General features: G+C 43.7%; 1 long non-coding RNA gene across 1 annotated transcript; it reads left to right on the top strand.

The window, feature by feature from the left end:
• The first annotated feature begins 11,061 nt into the window (after positions 1-11,061).
• Positions 11,062-20,921, top strand: LOC140574421 (uncharacterized). Its single transcript, XR_011980733.1, has 3 exons — positions 11,062-11,224; positions 19,365-19,441; positions 20,842-20,921. It is a non-coding gene; the product is annotated as an uncharacterized lncRNA (long non-coding RNA).
• Positions 20,922-22,341: the final 1,420 nt, after the last annotated feature.

Here is a 22,341-nt window from a genome sequence, read left to right as displayed (position 1 = left end):
AGGTCATTAAATCATTACTACTAATGTCAGCAGGAAAAATTAGTTTGATTATGACTGCTGGTTTTGGTCACAGGATTAAAAAGAAATCTAGGGTTGTGTGTGTGTCACCATTGATCCTGATCCTGTGTCACCATTGATTGTTTGATCCTGATTGGTGCAACATTTTAAAGATTTGAACAGAGCACAGTCTGCAGATTATTTGTTACATGCTTAAGATCTATAGGGTGAGATGGGTGGGACAGTCTTTAAGGTTATTAATAAATACACTAGCTGTTAAGGTTGTTATGGTAAGCTAATAAAGCAAGCAGCAGGTTTCAGAACTGTCAAACAAGATTCGGTAACAACACCTGAGATAACATAGCATCAACGTAGTGACATCATAGCAATCATATAGCAAGGCTTGAATAAGGGTTTGGATAGGTGCAATAGTACTCAGACAGGAATCTGAACAAGACAATTGGAGCCAAAACACTACCATTGGAATATACTAAAATGTGTCTGGTAACTTAATAAAAAAAAAATTCCAAATATTTTTACAGAACACATTGTACAGGCTACAAACACCAAATTTTTCCAAAATCATAGAACTAATAGCAGTTTTATGACATATGCTTTATGAAAGTATTTGTTTTGTACAATTATTGTAAAACAGTTGCAATGAGAGGTGCTAGCACAGTTGTTTACACAAACATCCCCAGCGCGTACCTGGCAGAGCGTTCTCGGATCACGTCTGTATGGCTGACTCCAGCATACACGCCTCTCATCAGACGCTCCAAACCAGTTAAGGAAGCAGGTGTAAACCTGGCCGGCAGGAGCCATCTCGGCCCTTCAGGACTGTTTTGAGTGCTCTGCTTAGGACATGTTTAGGAAGGCTGCAACTGTAGGCAACACAGTTAATCTGGAGGAGTATACAGCATCAATGACTGACTACATCAGCAAGTGACAGACATCTTTAACATCTACCTGAGCAGCTCCACTGTTCCAATGTGCCTCAAGACCACCACTATCATTCCAGTGCCAAAGAAGTCTAGAAAAGACCAAGGAGACAGTTGTTTACTTCAGGAGAGCACGACACAACCACTCTCCACTCAACATTGACTGGTCCTCTGTGGAGATCGTTAAGAGCACCAAGTCCTTGGTGTCCACTTAGCAGAGAACCCCACCTGGACCCTGAACACCAGCTCAATAGCCAAGAAAGCCCAGCAGCATCTCTACTTCCTCCAGGAGCTGAGAAAGGCTCGTCTCCCTTCACCCAGCCTCACCATCTCCAAACAGGCACCATAGAGAGCATCCTGAGCAGATGCATCACTGCCTGGTTTGGGAACTGCACTGTGTCTGACCGCAAGACCCTCCAGCGAATCGTGAGGACAGTTGAGAGGGTCATCGCCGCCTCTCTCCTATCCATCCTGGACATTTACACCGCCTGCTGCACGCACACACACACAAACTCACACACTCATTCACCTAATAGGTGAATCTCAGACAATGTGAAAGCATTTTTGCACTAAATACTACCTCACTGCATCACTGGAATCTTTTGCACATAGTTTGTGCACATTGCATTTTTGCACAATTACCTATTTATTTAAAGTAGCTGCTAGAGTTCCTCACTAACCTGTGCTGCACTCTACTGTTTTCTGGCTGATCCTCCACAATAACATGGTATGCACATTCTATTTGCACTGCAATCTCTAACAAACCTCAGTCTGTCTGATATTTTTAATGTGGTGTATCCTGCCTACACACTTTCTCGTCTGCACTCTCATTGTGTTGTAATGTCTGTATGCACTTGTTCTGTGTTGCACTTGTATTTCTGTCTGCACTGTGTTGTGTGCTGCACTATGGTCCTGGAGGAACATTCGTTTTAACAGCGGCAGCTTGCCGTGCTTTAACCACTGAGCCACCACTGCCCCCAATAGAGCTAATAAAGCTCTGTCTTCAAACGTATGATTAAAATGTGAGTTGCCAAAACATTTGCCCAAAACCTTATCCAATACAGTTGGCTAATAGAGCTCTGTTCACAAATGTTTGGCCGAAATGTGGGATGCCAAAACCTTTGCCCAAATGGTCATCTAATACATTAAAGACTGGCGCAAAAAACATAAATAATAAAACTATGATTTTCCAAATGTAGTGCTCAAAAGGAATGTCCTGTTCAGAGTGGCTAGTGCTAGCCCCTTAAATACCCCAGCCTCAGGTGAAATGAATTAATCAATCAAATGAACATGAAGCCGACACAGTCCAAGAAGCCAAACGTAAACGTGAGTGTCAAAATAGGAGTCCTCATAAGAGCCTGCGGGCCGCGGCTCAGGACCACCCCCCGGGGTGGGCGCGGCGACGCGGACATGACAGCTGTATACAAGCACACTATTTTAGATCAGGACGAACGAGTCAGAGTTGAAATGGTGTCAATAACAGAGTTAAATGGACATAAAACAGTGGAATAATAATAACTGAAGAGTACAGTTCCTGCAGAAAGTGTGAGTGTAATTGGTTTATAACTGTTGATAGGTGTTTGCTAAGGTGTTGCATAGGTGTTGGTGTCCAAAGTGTTGCAAGTTTGTTGCTAAAGCTTTGCTATGGTATAGGAGTTGGTTGCTAATGTTTTGCTTGGTGGTAGCAAAGATGCTGCTGGGTGTTTTTAGCTCAAGTTTAAGGGCACATTTCAATGCATTTATATAGGAGAGTTAGTTTTGTTCAGATGCTTCCTTCCAAGATGCTGTTAGAATGACGCAAAAGCTATTGCTTACAAAAGTCTTTAAATGACACATGATTTAAAGTTGTAACAGGGTTAATAGCTTGGAAATTGTGGCCCGAGTTAACCAGACACAAACTGGTGGAATTAGAAGAAGCAGAAGAAAGAACACTTAAGAGAGTGCAGTTCCTGCAAAAACTGCAAGTGTGATTGCAGCTCAGGAGTGGTGCTGGTAGGTGGTTGCTAACGTGTTGCTGTTGAGAACTGGGTATAAACACTTTCCTGTACAATTTTTAGATACATTTGGGAATTCATTTTACCCTGAATGATTGTAAGCTGGACAGGCCCTGATGCAGTAAAGCAGGCCCAAATCATGATGTTCCCTCCACCATACTTTATGATTGGGATGATCTTTTCATGGTTATGTGCAGTGCATTTTTGACGCCAGATGTACTGCTGCGTGTCCTTTCCTAATAATTAAATCTTAGTTTCATCTGTCAACACATTTTGCCAGTACCGCTGTGTAGTGTCATTGTGCTCTTTCGCAAACTTCAGGCATGCAGCAATGTTCTTTTTAATAAGCAGCAGCTTCATTCATGGCATCCTGCCATAGACACCCTGCTTGTTCAAGGTTTATGGACTGTGGACCCATGAGCACAAATCATCTTCAAATCTTTGGCTGTCATTCTGTTTTTTTTCCCTTTACTTTATTGATGAGTCTTTGTTGTGCTCTTGGGCTCATTTTGACTGGGCACCCATGTCTTGGCTACAGTCTTTGAGTAGCCACTGTCTTTGAAATCAATTTGTGACCCTTTCCAGCTTCATGTAAATCAAATTTTTTGATCGTAGATCCTCTAAAACCTCTTTTTTGGTGAGGTATGGCTCACATATGTGTGTTTTTCTTGTGAGAAGCAAACTAATCAAAGTAGCTCTAGTCCACATCTCCAAACTTATTTTCTTAAGAAGACTCTAGGTAAGCTAACACCTGACTCTAATTAGCTTTTTTAAGTTAATTTAAGGGTTCACATATTTTATCCACTAGCACTATGCGATTTTTATGGTTCTCAATGAAGACATAATTGATCAGAATTTTGTTGTGTTATTATTTTAGGCACATTATATTTGTCAATATGCTTGACTTTGATGAGGATCAGACCATATTTTATACCAATTAATGCAGAAAACCATTAAAGGGTTGCTGCCACAGGTCACATAAATCAAATAAAAATTATATATAAATTTAATAAAAGGTTCATTATGAACGAATACACAAAATCAGTTGTAAACTGTATTTACTAGGAGTTAATAGAGTAATAGATGGCCAAGCACATTGTTTAAAGCAATGTGTCTATGTAGGAAGTATATTTCTATTTATTAAAACACTAAATAACAACTACATATTCACATTTGTGACATGCAATGCTCTAGCTGGCCATCAGATGTCTTGCATTGGCCATGCATTGACTACCGGGGCCTAAATGCCATAACAGTGAAAAATCACTACCTTCTGCCATCCGCCATCATACAGGGAAGCCACTGTTTTTAGGAAATTGGATCTGTGTAATGCATAGAATCTTGTCAAAATTCAAAATATCCTAACCCTCCCAGGCCCGTCTTGCCTTTTCATTGTTGGGGTCTATGCTTTAGAAATCAGGCATTGGGGGTGTCACAAATCAAAGTGACCCTTCTAGGTTGCATTCTTGTGCTTTTATTAATGCAAACGCAGTCCCACCAAACAACATTATGAAACAGCCAATCATGAACTGTTAAGGCTGCTCTAGAAGAATGGAGATATTGGCTAGAGGGCGCACGTCATCCCTTTGTAATCCTGACAGACCACATGAATTTGGGATAGAGCAAATTAGCAAGAAGACTCAATTCCCGGCAAGCCACTTGGGCATTGTGTTTCTCTAAATTTGATTTCACTTTGACTCCTGTCAAGACCTATATTCCCCAGAACATGCGAGCCATTTTGCTGCAGTGAGTCCGTAAACTCTGGTCATCCAGGTATACAACGCACCCTCACCTTGGTGCAGAACAAATTTTTTGGTGGACAATACAAGATGTCAGGGATTATGAAGTCATGTTCTGTTTGTGCAAGGTAACACCACTATCCTGGTTATCATTGATAGGTTCTCTATAGCATGCTTTCTGGTACCACTCCCCAAAGTGCCTACCATCCCTTTTTAAGGACTCCCAGAGGATATCGTGACTGACAGAGGGGCGCAGTTTACTTCACAAGTTGGGAAAGCCTTCTGCCGCCTTCTCGACATATCAGTGAGTCTGACTTCGGGGTACCATCCACAGAGAAATGGCCAAGTTGAGAAGCTAAATCAGGAGATTGGTAGATTTTTATGTTCATGCAGTAGCGACTCACAGCATGACTGGAGTCGGTTTTTGCCCTGGGCAGAGTATGCTTAAAACTCCCTGACCACTGCCTCTGCGGGTCCCACTCCTTTTCAGTGTTTTAGGTTTTTAACCGTCACTATTTCTTTGGTCGGGTGAACATTCTGATGTCCCAGCCATGGATGAGGCGTAGTGAGCAAATGTGGGAGTCTGTGCATGTCCACCTCCAGTGAGCCATTAGGAATGATTTGGTTGTCTACTCAAGATCTTCATCTGCCCTGCAGAAAGCTCAGCCCTCAATATATTGGCCCATTTGTAATTGAAAGGCAAATCAACCCTGTGTTTTATAGACTTCAGATGCCTTCCTCTTATTGCATCCCCCTGCCACATCTGGACCCCTCTCCTCCTATGATGATTGATTGGGACATTGTTGGACTATCATTGTGCTGCTGCCAGAATGGGGTTTAAGTACCTGTCAGTTGTGAACCACTTTTCTTTAAAAGATGACATTCACCTTATTGACAACTATGGAACATCCATTCTGGCTGATGTTCTGCGGTGCTCTGTATATTTGGAGCTGAACACCCAACCAGAATGTCTATATGAAAGTCTACCGTACAGACCACCAGTGTTCAATCCAGTAATGGGAGAGGGTGTGAGACAGACTTGTTTACAAATGTAGACAAATGTATTTAAGGAGGTGTCAGACATACACACATACACTGTGATGTCAAACATAAGTTTCTGTGAAGACAGCTGTATTTCAACTAAATAACGTGTGAAATACAACAATGACAAACCTTGGTTCTCAGAACTTAAGCAGAACTCAAACTGCTTCAGAGGAAAAAAGGAAGCAGCGTTCAGGAGTGGGATTAGAACTGTTTATAAAAAGGCCAAATACAGACTTGAGAAAGGGATTAAAGAGAAAATACACAGCCACATCACTGCTAAAGACCCATCTATAGCATGGAAAGATCTTCAACGTCTCACTGGTTACAATGTGAGAAGGACCCCCCTCCTCCTGAACAAGCGACTGCTCACCAACAATCTGAATGAGTTCTACTGCAGATTTGCACACACAAGACAATCTGCAGCTTGTCTTCCCCAGACAACCACCCCCCTCTCCTAGCAAGAAAAACTCCCTCAGACCTGGAAGAAGAAACCTTGGGAAGAACCAAGACTCACCCATCCTCCTCTGGTCAGAACTATTTATAAATTATTTATAAAAGTCACCAAACCACCAAGACTGTTCTGCAACCTTTATTTAAGGGTAAAAGCTAAACCAAACAGATGAGTTTTCAGCCTTTACGTAAATATTGAAACACTGTCTGAGTCCCAAACATTAGGAATTAATGGAAGGTTTTTTCCAGAGTTGGAGGCTTTTATAAGAGAAAGGCTCCTCCCCCTGCTGAGTCTTTCTGATTTTTTGGAACTACTAAGAAAACAGCACCCTGTGATCTAAGTAATCTTGATGTTCATAATATTTAATTAGATCTTGCAGGTACGCAGGAGCAAGGTCATGTAGGGCTTTGTATGTTAAAAGAAGAATTGTATTGTGAAGTTAATGACTACAGGTCTGTTGCCCTGCACTCTGTAGACAAGGTCTTTAAACGCATGGTCTTAGCCCACCTAAAGTTCATTATATACCCCCTGCAGTTTGCATACACAGCATACAGGTCCTGGAATCTATGCTAGAGTTCTGGTTGTGGACTTTAAAGCGGCTTTTAACATTGTTGTGCCGCAGCTTCTACAAGCGAAACTGTCCAGATCATTCCACTCTGGTGGGCCGAAGGGAACAAATCTGCCTAAATCAAGCAGCTGGTCTCCTGGTGCAGCAAAAATCACCTGCTGCTAAACAAAGAAAGTTGTTGCCTTTGGATGGTGGAAGACCAGTCACAAAGTCCAGGGACACAGCAATGGGTGTAAAAGGCAGGTGGTTGGGACCGGAGTGCCTTGTTTTTGGTACACACTTCACAAGAGGCAACATAGGCACATGTGCCCTTGTCCATTCCTGGCCACCAGAAGTGTCTCCGGAGGAACTCCAATGTCCGGACTGCACCTGGGTGGCCAGAAAGTGGGGAGGAGTGTCTCCATTGGAGAAGTGCCTGGCGAACTGCGGAGGGCACATATAGATGACCAGGAGGACCACCCCTGGGGTCGGGCTCCCATCGGAGGGCTTGCACTATGTCCTCCTCAATGTTCCAGTGGAGGGGAGCAACTATTTGAGAGGCAGGGATGATTGGTTCTGGCTCTGGATTGGATCCCCGGGGTTCCCACCACCGGGATAAGGCATCTGGCTTGGCGTTTTTTGAACCCGGCCTATAGGACAGTGTAAAATGGAAGTGGCCAAAATACAGTGCCCATCGGGCTTGCCCAGGGTTCAGTCGTTTGGCCTGCTGTATATAAGCCACATTTTTGTTGTCTGTCCAAACAATAAACGGGTGTTTGGCCCCCTCAAGCCAGTGCCTCCATTCATCCAGGGCCAACTTCACCACAAGGAGCTCCCTGTCCCCAATGGGATAGTTGCGTTCCGCTGGGGTAAGTCTGTGGAAGTAGAACGCACAGGGATGGAGCTTTTTACCTGGCCCCTGGTGGACAGGACCGCACCTACGCCTACATCAGAGGCGTCTACCTCGACGACAAATGGTTCATTGGGGTCCGTTACCTGTAAAACCAGGGATGAGGTCAACCTCACTTTAATCTCTTCAAATGCCCTTTCAGCCTCCGTGGACCAACAAAAGAGGCCTGGGGTCTTTCAAGTCAGGGCAGTGAGGGGAGCTGCCACTGTACTGAAATTCCTCACAAAACGGGGAAAGAAGTTAGCAAACCCCAGGAAGGACTGGACTTGCCTGAGAAGAAGGACGTGGCCAGTCCTTAACGGCCTGAATCTTGGTTGGATCCATTTGAAGGGTGCCTTTGGAGATTATGAACCCCAGAAACGACACAGTCTCTGTGTGGAACACAGACTTCTCCAACTTGATGAAGAGATGGTTCTCTTCAGGGACTGGCTGTATATTAATATGTCATCGAGGTAAACATATACGAAGCGGTCCAAGGCATCCCATAACACATCGTTGATAAGACACTGGAAAACCGCTGGGGCATTCATAAGGCCGAAAGGCATGACGCAATACTCATAAGAGGAGAGGAGAAATTGCAAACAGGCGCCCCCCTCGGGGGAGTAGTCCCCGTAGGAGATCTATGGCACAGTCGTAAGGCCTGTGAGGGGGCAGCATTTGTGATTCCTCCCTACGGAACACAGCACAGAGATCCCAGTGCACCTCAGGAACCCTGTCCAGATGAGGAATGACTGACTCTGGCTTAGGGTCTCTCTGAGGGGGTTCTTCCTTGTGACCCAGACAGGCCCCCTGACAATGTGGCCCCCAAGCATAGACTGAGCGGGTTATCCAATCTATTCATGGGTTGTGAAGTTCCAACCAGGGGTAGCCCAGCACCAACTGCAGATGAGGTGCCTGAGTCAGGTACAATTCCACCTGCTCAGTGTGCGCCCTAATCCGCAGGGTTATTGGTTGGGTGCAATGGGTCAAGGGGCCAGAGTCCACAATCTTCCCATCTATGGCATAGACGGGTAGTGGGCGTTCCAGGGGGTTCACGGGAAGGCCAAGACTAGCACCCAGTGAGCTGTCCACAAAATTGCCCGCAGCACCAGAATCCACAAAAGCTGTCAGTGATTTACGTTGGGAGGTCCAGGCTAGAGTAACTGGGAGGTGTAGTCCCGAGATGAGGGACTCCCGTTTCCCAACTTACGAAGGATTGTCTTAGACCTGTCCCCCGAGATGGGTCAGGGTGGTAGATGGTCAGGTAATCAGGCACCTCCCAGTTGCATGGGCTCAGGAGCCTCCCATGGTGGGGGTTCCCAAGTGGGATTGACTTGCTGCTGGTGCCCAAAACCTGTAGCACGAGGGTTCTGTGCTCTTTCTCTGGGTCTCTGACGTATGCGGTTGTCAAGACGGATGCACACGTCATAGAGATTGGAGAGTGTAGAGGGTAGGTCACAAGTGGCCAGCTTGTCCTTCATCTTGCCATTGAGACCTCGCAGAAAGATCGGCCTCAAGGCCTCTTCACCCCAAGCACTCTCCGCTGCCAGAGTGCGAAAGTCTATAGCATATTCTGCTTCCCCAGCCGTGGACCAGCATCTCTGCCCTCTAATGGCTAGTAAAACATCTGATGCAACGCCTTAGTAAACGCCTGAGCAGTGAGGCAGTCAGGGGAGTTCTGCTCCCACAGGGCCGTAGCCCACGCTAGAGCTCGGTCCGTGAGCAGTGACACCATGTAGGCCACTTTGGAGCGCTCTGTGGGGAACCAGGAAGGTTGCTGCTCGAATGCGAGACTGCATTGCAGCAGGAACCCTCTGCATTTGTCTAATTCCCCAGTGTAACGCTCAGTGTAACCAAGTGGGCCTCATGTCCAACCGTGGCTACTTCAGGACGAGGGAGTGGGACCGGCTCTCTGGCAGTCTCAGGGCAGGCCTGTGTGGTCTCAGCCTGGCCTGTAACCAGCTGGTTCAACCGCTCCGTAATCGGCAATAGCAGTTGCTCATGGTGGCCGATGGCCATGCCTTGATGTTGTAAAGCTTCCTCAATCGTCACCAACTCTGCTGACTCCATTGTTGGTCACACCTTTCTGTTAATGTGTGGAGTGGGTTTGGACTCAAGGGCAGTTCAACTTTTTTGATTTATTACTATTAAATGAAACTACCCCTTTTATGGTGTGTGTGCTTGGTGAGATTGTGACTGCTGGGCTTGAACTCCCAACCCTGGTAATGGGAGCCCAGTGTACTTCCACTGCAGACGGACCATATAGAAAAAGGGCGGGAAAACAGTGTGGTGAGTGTGGTGTTTACTCAAACAAAAGACAACAACTCAATTTATCTAGCCACTGCTTACAACATTTTTTAACTTCATTTTTAACAATTGAAACCCACTGTTACCATTCGCCCTTCTACAAAGGTGCGACAGGGAATTGTGTTTGGCTAGGTGTATTTATACCATGCCACACAGGTAGGTCTGGTCAGCATTGATTACCGGGTTGATTGATTACTGGGGCTTGGAGTTCTTTGCTCCAACTCCACCAGCTTTCATACTTTGCTGGCCGGGCCCCCTGCTGGTGGCAGACGGTACACGCTGCCTGCTCACACTCACACTTTAATCTTTAAACTAAATCTATAACTGAACTTTTCCAAAAACGGAAGTTTCCAAATTTCATTGAACCAATATGGATTTAACTGCAACACAGTATTGCTACGTAACATGTTGGTCATTTGCACTATTTGCACAGCTGTGCATTTTCTGTAAATGTTTATACCATCTGTAACTTTTTGTATATAATAGTTTGTGTATATATCTACTCAGGCTACATATGGATATGTAGTATTCGTACCTGTACATTTACAGATTTTTACATCTCTTTTAGCTCCCTTAGCTTTTTATTACTTTTGGTACTTTTTATTCTTTATTCTATTTATTGTTTACTTTTGTCACTTGGGTTTACAGGTCGTAGTTGAAGTATCAACTTAAGCTTTTTATTCAAATAAAAGTGTAAAAGTACTGGTTTCAAAACTACTTAAAGTATAAAAGTAATGTAGGGAAAACAAATGCCAAATGCTTAGGCCACACCACAAGGGCCTATAGTGCACTACCCCACCTCCCCAAGAAACATTTTTCTTTGGGTGTCCTGATTAAGATTATAATAACAAAGAGCCAGCACAAAACTGTATTTTTCAGCAACACTAGTTTTAGAACTGACATTGCAGCCATCTCTGATTCACTGTTACATGCAGCAACTCCTTTGGCATAAAGAGAAAAAAAAACCCATAAAGAGAAAGTAAAAAACATTTTTGTTTCTTACAGTCTGAGAGTTCTTTTTCTAACTTCGTTCTGTGTTTCACTATTGAAAATTGCAACTACGGAAGTCTGTCCATGACAAGTCGACTTGTGACCGGGCTCCGCCCCTGCCCCTTATTTACTGTTGATCTCCCTGGTAGAATCATTCACGCTTTCTTCCAAGAAGAACTAGAAGTTCCCTCAGTGCTCCAGGCAAGGCTATGCTCGCTAAACAGTTCAGACGTCCCGTCATTGGAACCAGTCACCGAACGCGACGCAGCTGGAAAGTGCTGCACAAGTGCCTTTGTCAAAAAAGGCATTTTTTGCTGTTACAGCCCAGGTAAAGTGACTGCATCAAAACAAGCATCTTTCTGGCTAAATTTAGTCGATATTGGGACCTTGGTAGCTTCCGCATTAATTTCCAATGCTACTATTTTTCCACTACTCAGCATTAGCTTGCTATGGTAGGTTATTTGTGGCAAATGCATCAGGGCGAGCCAACGGGCTGGTAGCAAGCCTTATCATTTGGAGTTTAGCTAATGTATCTCTCTTAACTAGCTACATGCTAACTAAACTAGGCTTCGGACTAACGTGTTGTGGCGAGTCAAGGTGTCAAGTTTAGTGAAGTTCCCTCTCTCAGTCACTGTCTTCGGCTGCGACCCCTGCCAAAGGATGGAAGGAACCAGACATCAAAGAGGCTGCATTCCGTCCGTGTCCAGCGTCATGTGGAGCCACCATCTCGGGAAGGGACCTTCACCCGTTATGCATTGTTTGCATGGGCTCCAAACACGCTCAAGTGTCCCTGGTGGACCCAACAAGGAGGGACCTTTTGTCACAGGCGAACAGAGAAATCTACTATCTCCATTCAGAAATGTTGGCTCTCTGGGCCTGGCCCGTGAGAGGTGGAACCACTTTAAGTTTCCTTCAAAACTGCTTTGCTTCTGGCTCTGACCACAGCAAACGAGTGAGTGATTTACAGGCGTTATCCATCCGCCCCTCATGTTTGCAGTTTGACCCAAGCTATACTAAGGTACGCTTGCGTCCTAATCCCACATTCATACCGAAGGTAATGGACTACAGGTGTCTAACAGTGAAGTTGGCAGCTTTTTACCCCCCTCTATTTGCCACTGTAGATGATCGAAAACTGAACTGCTTGTGCCCTGTTAGTATATAGAGAGGACACAAGTTGACCTGTCTGTCATGGATAGACGTGATGCAATTGGAGCTTCTGTAGTTGCAGGTTCCCATAGTGAAACACCTCACTGTTATCAAAAAACCAGGGATTACATTAAGTAACAGCGTTTTTTAGGATGTGTCTTTTACTGAGAAGAGACTTCTGTCTGGCATAAAACCTAAATTGGTGCAGTGCTGCAATGATGGCTGACCTTCTAGAAGTTTCTACCATCTGTACACAAGATCTTTGGAGCTCAGCCAGAGAGACCATTGGGTTCTTGGTCACCTCTCTTGCCAAGACCCATCTCCCCCAATTACTTTGTTTGTTTCTGAGTGCATTGTATATTTCTTCAAAAATATTTAAAATACTGTGTATTTGGATAGTAAATGTGGTGCCAGTGGTTTAAATGCCTACATTTTACTGCCAGCTGTTATTTTCTTGCAAAACATGTCAGAAATGCATTGATTCTGGTGTATTTTCCTTCATAAGTGCAGGGGAGGAGGGCTCGCTGTGCTTGTTAACAACCGCTGATGTAACTCTGCTCACATTACTATCAAGGAACGTACAAGTTGCCCAAACATTGAGCTGTTAGCTGTTGGACTTATTTAAATGGTAAGAAGTCAGCCTGTAACCACATGGACAGTGAGGCACTGCAGGACGTCTTTGAAGCTACAGACTGTTCAGCATTCTGTGAGCCTGTCAATGTCTTCTACGTGTGGCTCAAAGAGTGCTGACCAATCTGTATCTTCAAAATCGTCCTGCTGTGCCTCACTGTCCGTGTGGTTCTCACCCTTTAAATAAGTGCATCACGGACTACGTTAACTTCTGTGTGGACTCCACCGTCCCAACCAGGGCTGGTAAATGTCATCCAAACAACAAGCCGTGGGTAGCAAAGGACATTAAAACTCTCCTTAACAACAAGAAGAGGGCCATCAGAGCTAGGGACAGAGAAGAGGTGAGAACGATCCAGAGGGAACTGAAGACAACTATTAAGAAGCTAAAAACAGATATCGGAAGAAGCCGGAGTGGAAACCCCAGCAAAACAACATGAGGGATCCCAGGTCCAATAATAATAGAGGAGTTGAGGTCAGCGTGGACAGAGCCAACAAGCTAAATATGTTCTTTGACAGATTTGACACTGTAGGTTCTGTCCTCCCCTGTCCTCAGCAGGGACTCCACTCACCCTCCACCACCACCTGATAGCCTGCCCCCCCCTCTGTGACAGTTCACCTCACACCTCTACAGTGAGTCTCACTGCTAAACAGGTGATGAGACAACTGATGAGACGCCACACAATCAAGGCTGCAGGCCCAGATGTGCCTCACTGTCCTCACTGTCAGTGCATAAAGCCTGTGCCACCCAGCTTTGTGGAGTACTGCACCATGTCTTGAACATGAGCCTGAGTCTCCAGAGGGTCCCTGTGATGTGGAAGGTCCTGCAGTGACATCAAAGACTACAGGCCAGTGGCACTAACGTCATACGTCATGAAGACCACGGAGAGGCTTGTATTGGATCAGCTCTGGCCCATGGTCCATCCACTTTTGGACCCTCTCCAGTTCGCCCCGTCTGGGAGTTGAGGACGCCATGATCTACATGCTTAACTGAGTCTACGCTCACCTGGACAAGCCTGCCAGCAGGCTCTTCTCCAGTGCATTTATCACCATTTGGTCTGATCTTCTGGGTGACAAGCTGACAGTGATGCAAGTAGATGGCTCCCTCGTCTCCTGGATTGTGGACTACCTGACTGGCAATCAGTACCTGTACCGTAGGAACAGTTTATCAACCAACAGCTATAACATAGCAACAACTTATCAACCACCTAGCAATGGCTTAGCAACCAACCCCAGTTTATTATTGACAGATTTAAACTTTAACAGCAGTATTTAAAAGGCTTTACTACAGATTCTGAACCCCAACAGCACCATAACAGTTTTACTAAATATTACAGCCAATCTACACCAGTTTAACCACTAACTACAGATTTAAATTTCAACATCAGTATATAAACAAGCTTTACTACATACTACAACCATCAGTCTACACCACAATAACCATTATCTATAGGTTTGAACCACAACATCAGTATATAAATACCTTTACTACACACTACAGTCATCATTCCACACCATTTAAACCATTGTGTACAGGTTTAAACCTCAACAGCAGTATTTAAACAGCTTTACTTGACACTACAACCATCGGTCTACACCATATTAACCATAATCTACAGATTTGAATTGCAGCTGCACCATATAAACAGCTGCACTTTACTTCACTGTACAGCCAACAGTCTATACCACTTTAGCCGTCATTTACAGATTTAAGATATATAAATAGATACTTTATTCATCACAAAGGAAATTTAGCAGCCAGTGGCAATTGCACAATACAGCACACTAATACAATACAATAATTTCAAAAATAACTATAAATATAATAAATGTAAAAAATCTGCATTTGAAAACTAACTGGAAATGAAAGGCAGTGCAATTATAAAGAATAATGAATGAAGCAGACAGATGACAATACTGAATAAATATTTGCATTTATTGGTACTAAAGTAAAGTAAAGTGTCATTAGTGTCCAGGAGTGCAGATGTACAGTGTAAATAGTGCAAATTAAACCTATGAATAAACATAACAGACTCAATCCTCATCAGTCCTCCTCCCTCTTCCAGCCTCACTGGGAATAGTTGAAGAGCTGGATGGCTCTCAGAACAAAGAATATCCTGAGTTTGTCTGTTGAGGAGCTCTGTGACTTCAACCTGCCACTGATCTTGCTCCTTTGGTCCATAATGATAGTTTGCAGTGGGTAACCATCATCGTCCATGATGGACAGCAGTTTGTGCAGTGTACTCCTCTCTGCGACCTTAACCAGTTCTACACCAAGCACTGACCCAGCGCCTCTGACCAGCCTATCGAGTCACATCTCATCTCTCCTTTTCTTGCCTTCTCCCCAGCACACAAAAGCATAGGAAAAACAGCTGGACACCTCTGTTTGGTAGAACATCTGCAGGAGCTTCCAACAGATCCCAGTCTCCTTAGAAAGTAGAGCCGGCTTTGGCCCCTTCTGTCCAGGATGTCAGTGTTGGCTGACCAGTCCAACCTTTCATCCAGGTGCAGTCCAAGATACCTGTAGGTCTTAACCATCTCCACATCAACCCCCTCAATAGAGACAGGCTGTGTGACTGGCCTAGTCCTGAGAAAGTCCACCACCATCTCCTTGGTCTTGGAGGTGTTCAGTAGCAGGTTGCTTCTACGGCCTCCTCCTCCTGCCCTCCCCTTACACAAGCCACAATGGCAGTATCATCCGAAAACATCTGCATGTGTCATGTCTCAAAGTTCTCAAAAATTCTGAGGTGTACAGTGTGAGGAGGAAAGAGCAAAGTAGAGTCCCCCGTGGTGCTCCTGTGCTGCTGACATAGTCTCTCATAAGTTCTTCAGCCTAACACACTGACGTCTGCCAGTGAAGTAGTCAGAAATAGACCAGGTGCGGTAGACCAGTGTGACAGCACTGCCCTTCTTGTTTAGATGAGAGTTGGTCAGATTAAGAAAGTACATCATAGGATCCTCCACTGCCACTTTCTCTCAGTAAGCAAAGTGCAGGGGGTCCATTACATGCTGAACTAGGCGTCTGAGGTGGTGTAGAAGCAGGCGTTCCAGGGTCTTCATGACATGAGATGTTAGCACGACCGACCTGAAGTCATTGAGTTCACTGGGTCGCCCCTTCTTGGGTACTGGAACCAGGCACAATGTATTTAACAGTGTGGGGACTCTCCCTAAGCACAGACTGAGGTTGAAGATGTGCTGAAGAGGAGCTCCCAGCTTAGCGGCACAGGGCTTTGATAGTCTGGGAAACGCTGTATCTGTTTCAGTTGCCTTTCTTGTGTGTAGTCTCCTCAGCTCACCTCTAACCTGGTCTGTAGTGAAGGTGTGCACAGGAGGAGAAGGGGGGGCTTCAGTGGTGCTGCAGATCAGGTCTGATGAATTAAAGTGTGAAGAGAGGGGAGCAGGGGCTGTGTGTCAGCCTGTGGGAGAAGAGCATGAATGATGTTGATGTTGATGTCCATGCAGACAGAGACTAAAGTATCAAGGAGAGATGAGGGGGGAGTGTGGGGGAGGAAGCTGTAGATACTTGAGCAGGGCAGTCAAACATTTAAATTTACATTCATGGCATTTAGCTGATGCTCGTATTATGTATTATGCATTATGCAACTCGTATTACAGAGATGGACCAATGCAGTGTTAGGAGTCTTGCTCAAGGACTCTTATTGGTGTAGCACAGCACAGTCACCCTGACTGGATTTCGAACCCAATTTCCCACAGGGTGTAGTGGCTCACTCACAGGTAGTGGTGTTATTTGTTGTGCCACACCAAACCGGTTGTAGAAGCTGTTCAACTCATTGCTCTCTCCACATCACAGTCTGTGGCCCTGTCCATCCTCTGCTTACAGCACATAATGGTCTTCATACCATTCATAGGTTGCCTACGGACTTGAGGCTTGTATTGTGGCTGCAGGTAAACCAGGTTGTGGTCAGATTTTCCCCAGAGGGGGCAGGGGTGTAGCAGTGTATGCATCCTATACATTGGTGTAAAGGAGATCAATTGTCCTGTTCTTCCTGGTGGGACAGTCCATATGCTGGTTAAAAGTGAGAACTGAGTGCAGTGTGATATTAAAATCTGCAGAGATAGCTATGAAAGCTTTAGGATGCTGGGTCTGGAGTCTTGCGATGGTGAAACCTAATTAGTATTTTAAGAGCTTTATTACACACTAAAGTTATCTGGCTACACCAGTTTAACCATTATTTACAGAGTAAAACCTCAACAGCAGTATATAAACAGCTTTACTCTAAACTTTAACACTACACACTGTACATACTACACATACTCAAGACACCACAGACACTACACAACACAGGCACTCAACACACCAAATGCACAGTATACACAACATACTCAACGTATCAAACCACACACTATTCACACCACACACACTGGACACCACACTGAACACACCATGAACACTGTACACCACACAGTCAACACTCCACACTGTACATTACGCCTTCAGCACACCACACACACTGTGCTCCACATTGTACCCCACTCACTTCACCAAACACGCCACACACCACACTGTACACATCACACTCTAAACTTCACACACACCTTAGCAGCCATTTCACCTTTTCAATGATTTTAGCAGCTTTTTTTCTAGTCAACTTAAACTTTCAAGCCCCTAACTTACACACAGACAAACTCTCACCCGGAGCCCAATTTCTCACATGCTCATAGCCTAATGCTCAGCAGCATCAACACACACAATCAATTCTTTAACGTGGAATTGTGCTTAAGTAGCACTGAATTTTAAGATGGAACTGCTTTTAAGGTGGAATTGTGCTTAAGTAGCACTGAACTTTAAGGTGGAACTGCCTTTACGGTGGGATTTTGCTTAAGTAGCATTGAATGTTAAGGTGGAATTGTACTTAAATAGCACAGAATTTTAAGGTGGAACTGTGCTTAAGTAGCAATTCATTTTAAAGTGGAACTACTTTTAAGGTGGAACTGCTTTTAAGTTGGAATTGCATTTAAGTAGCACTGAATTTTAAGGTGGAACTACTTCTAAGGTGGAAGTGCGCTTAAGCCGAGCGTGTGAACGAGTGACATGCAAAAACAGCTGGCCGATTAGATAATGAAAGTAGAGACAGAGAACCCGGACTCTGTGATCATCATTCTGGGGGACTCTAACAGCGCGAACCTCACTAAGGAGAAACAGGCAGCACATTGCACACACTACAAGAGAAGGCAACACCTTGGACAAGTGTTACACAAGTTTCAAGAATGCTTATTGCGCGGCCACACTTCAAGACCTCCACCATCTTTCCAGTTCCCAAGAAACCAGCCATCACTGGACTGAATGAGTACAGGCCTGTCGCCCTGACCTCTGTTGTCATGAAGGTCTTTGAATGCCTTTAGCCCACCTAAAGTCCATGCTGGACCCCCTGCAGTTTGCATACAGAGCAAACAGGTCTGTCAAAGCATGGCCAACTTGACCCTTTAATTCATTCTGCAGCATCTTGACAGTCATGGAACTTATACTTGGGTTCTGTTTGTGGAATTTAGCTCGCCTTTTAACACTGTTGTGCTGTGGCTTCTTCAAGCCAAACTATCCACCTCGTAAGAGTGAGCCAAACTTCAGCACATAATCAGGACAGCAGAGAGGATCATTGGATGCAATCTGCCAATGCTTCAGGAGATCTACACCAGCAGAGCGAGGTGTTACCAAATTACAGCTGACCCTTCTCATCCTGGACAACTCCCTTCTGGTAAAATACTTAGAACCATCAAAACCAGCACAACACGACATGCTAACAGCTTTTTTCCCCAGAGCTGTAGTGTTCCTGAACCACTGAGGACACCAAACTGGATTTTACTGCAGTAAAATGATACATAACAGTCAGGACAGTACTGATACATAACATGCATAACATTTGCACTATGATTATTTGCACAGCTGTACAAATGTTAATTCTGTAAAGGTTTAGTGTATTTTTCTTTCTTAGTGTAAAACTTGGTAAAAGTTTGTTTGTTTGTTACATGTCATACTTGTGTTGCTCACACCAAGTAAATTCCTTGTATGTGGCGAAATAAAGAGATTCTGATTCTGAAGTAGCACTGAATTCAAGGCGGAACTGCTTTTAAGGAGGAACTTTAAGATTGAATTGCATTTAAGTAGCACAGATTTATAAGGTGGAACTGCATTTATGTTAGCACTACACTTTAAGGTAGGACTTTTTTCAAGGTAGTAGTTTTAGTGAGTTTACACTGACACTGGAATTAAGGTGGAACTGCACCACCAATGCACCAGCAACACTATCACAAAAACTAGCAACAACCCAGCAGGCGGTAGGAATCATTTAAGCTGTGCAACCATTCATTTAGGTTCATTTAGTTTCATCACATTATCACACCATGCACAGTAAGCACACTAAATTTAAAAATTTACGTTTGATTTTTTTTTTTACCAGAAAACAGTTCAAAAAACGTATGTCCACATAATTTGTTGTTTTTATACTAGTAGTTGTTTTTGACAATAGCATCTACCCTCAGCAACACCAATCCAATCAGACACACACATACACACACACACACACTACACTCCACACCACACCCAATACCATTTGACATTTTTAGCATCTCTCAGTTTCTAATTAATACAACAAACTGTTTCTCAATGGCCATTGCTAAAATACAACTACCGGTACCGATTAATACATTACAATAAGCATTGTGCTTTCTTTCCCCAGGTGATCATCCACTCAGTTCCCCCTACCCCTGCACGGTCATGGCTATGTCTACCATTCCTTTGGAACCAGGATCCTAGGTAAGTTAGTATTTAATCTCTTTAATTATTGACAGCAAGGAATGCTCAAATGTCCATGTAACCTGCTTGGTGAAGAGGCAGACCTCTGACCTTATTACATTCCACTGCTCCACAGCTTATTGCTGGAGGGATTTACACCCATTTAGCCCACGCATGGCATTAGCCTCCACCTCACCACCTCAACTCATCACAAAGGTTTTGGATGGAGTATTATCATTCCAGAAAATATAGTTCTAACTCTCCACAGCTCAATGTTGAATGGCTATTCTATTGGCAATACTTCCTTACAGAGCATGATAAGCTGTGGGTGTGCATTTGCACATCTGTTCAACAATGGGTAAAACTGACAGTAGCTAAATGCATTCAGTAGAAGGGGTTTTCACAAACATTTGAACATACAGTGTACTTCTGGGTCATTCTCAATAGCTCCACCCATTTCCCATCTTTGCATTCCTGAATGTCCCCTAATAAACAGACCCCTTGTCCCCTTCTAACTCCAAACTAACTGCCTATGCCAGTAATTCCCAGACCAAAGTTTTAAATGCTGCATGTACACAAACTAAGTATTCTTGATGGTTCATAATATGTAATAAGATCTTGCAGGTACTCAGGAGAGAGGCCATGTAGGGCTTTGTATGTTAATAGAAGAATTTTGTAGTATTGTAGTAGTAGTAGTAAACTACTTGTTGTAGTAGTAGTTTTTGTAGTAATACTACAAAAACTACAATACTACTAGGAATTTAACTGGGGGGCAATGAAGTGCTGATAGAACTGGACTGATATGGTCAAATTGTCTAGTTTTGGTAAGGACCCTGGCAGCAGCATTTTGAACTAGTTAATTGTAGTAAATTGTAGTAAATTGCCGCTTTTAGCTTTATTTAGGGGTCCAAGCACTGAGGGTGTGGGAACCCTATTGCTTTTGTTGATTTTTTTCATATTCTTTTTGTTGTTGTTCTTCTTCTTAATATTGTTTTTTCAGTTAAAATGTGCCCAGACAAAACTGTAAATATGATAATGGTAATGGTAGCGCTATAGTGAACTATATAGCTCTGCCCACTTAGATTTCGAGCTAATTTGCATAATATTCTTCTATTATGAACCATCACGACTACTTAGACCACAGGGTCCTGGATTCTTACTAGTTCCCAACATTCAGAAAGCTTCAGCAAGGGGAAGAGCCTTTCATATGAAGCCCCTCAACTCTGTAATAACCTTCCAGACAATGTTTGTCTCAGATACTGTCTTATCCTTCAAGTCTAGGCTGAAGGTTGTGGATGGATGCTAGTGTTTGAAGGTGCTCCTGTGGCTGTATCACCTTCTGGATACACTCTGATACTGTTCAACATTCTCTGTATTTTATAAATACAAATAAAACTAATTACATCTCTTTTCTTTCTCAGAGTTAATGACTGCCCACTTATCCTGCCTGACCTGAACTCACTTTTACACACACACACACACACACACACACACACACACACAGACACATACTGTGGGAATAAAATTTTATTTAAACTACCTAATCACTCAATAAACTCTTAAATAAATGGTGCCGACAAAAACACTCCAGCTCTGAAGTCAATGAAGTTTATCAATGAAGTTTTAAAACAAAAGAAGGTTTAAAGACCTTCTGGATAAAGGCTAATCCATCACATATTTTTGTTGTTTAATGTGGTTGATTCAGTGCTGCTTATTTCCAATCAAAAATGTACTTTTAGGTGAAGTACTTCTCATCTAGTTCAGCCTATATCCAAATCTACTTTGATGGCATTTTTTATAAATATGCTGACATCCTCAAAATCTAAGACATCAGCATGCTCTTGCCAAGATGTCATCATGCCCTTGCCGAGCACTCACCCCTCTTTCACCTCACATCAAACACCCCATTTCAATCTTTGTTTATTTGATAGTCAAGTTGTGGGCTAAAGTTGAAAAACTGAAGTGATTATTATTATTATATTCAATGGCACCAAGACATTCATATCACACAGTATGACTAAAAGATACACTATATGGGCAGACGTATTGGGAAACGTACTTGTGGACACGTACTTGTTGTAGGCATGGTGCCAATGGGTTCAAGTTTATCTGCTGCAAAGTACCAGACTTAATTGTCACTACTTTACAGGGACAAGGGAAGCTGTGTGCATTTGCACATCTGTGTCAGCAATGGGTGCAAATTCAAAGCAGCTGAATGCATTCATTGGAAGCGGCATCCACAAACATTTGGACATGTAGTGTACTTCTGTGTCATCTTGTATAGCTCAACCCCAACATCACATTCCTGCAGCCTTGACTGTCTACTACTGAGCAGCTACCCCCTCCCTCTCTAACTCCACACTGACTGATTAGGAATACCGGGACCAAACTTCTCATGCTCTTCAAAAAGCCTCAAGAACCATAAAGCTCCACCCACTTAAATTTTGGGCTAATTTGCATAATATGCAAAATCACACTTTTTTTGTTGCTTAAACTAGTATCTGAATTTTCACCGGACATACACAAATTATCAGTATTATCAGTGGAACCTCAAGATGAACTTGTCCAAAAAATCTTAACACTGAGTAGCATCCAGGCCCTGCCCAGAAACTTTACAAGCATGTACCCTAGGGACTGTCAAAGTTTGGCCAATCACATATCAGTCGGTACTTAGTCTTAGAATTGGCCAATGACCACAAAACTTAATGTATATGTATCTTTAGGTATAGACTCTGTACTAGTTTTCCCAGAAATGTGCCTTGTTTGAAGAAAAACACATTTCAAACTAGTGCTTTCTATCTCATTTATTTTAAATTAACATGTGGCGTGTCTAGGTAAATAATTATCAAAAAAATGTTGAAATTTTAATACAGGGTCTCCACAACATGTCAATCAGGTTTTTCTCCAATGAACGAAGAGCC

Source organism: Salminus brasiliensis, chromosome 12 (genome assembly GCF_030463535.1).
Source record: "Salminus brasiliensis chromosome 12, fSalBra1.hap2, whole genome shotgun sequence".
Classification (NCBI taxonomy): Eukaryota; Metazoa; Chordata; class Actinopteri; order Characiformes; family Bryconidae; genus Salminus; species Salminus brasiliensis.
Note: the sequence above shows the minus strand (reverse complement) of the source record. Positions and strands in the feature narration are given on the sequence as shown.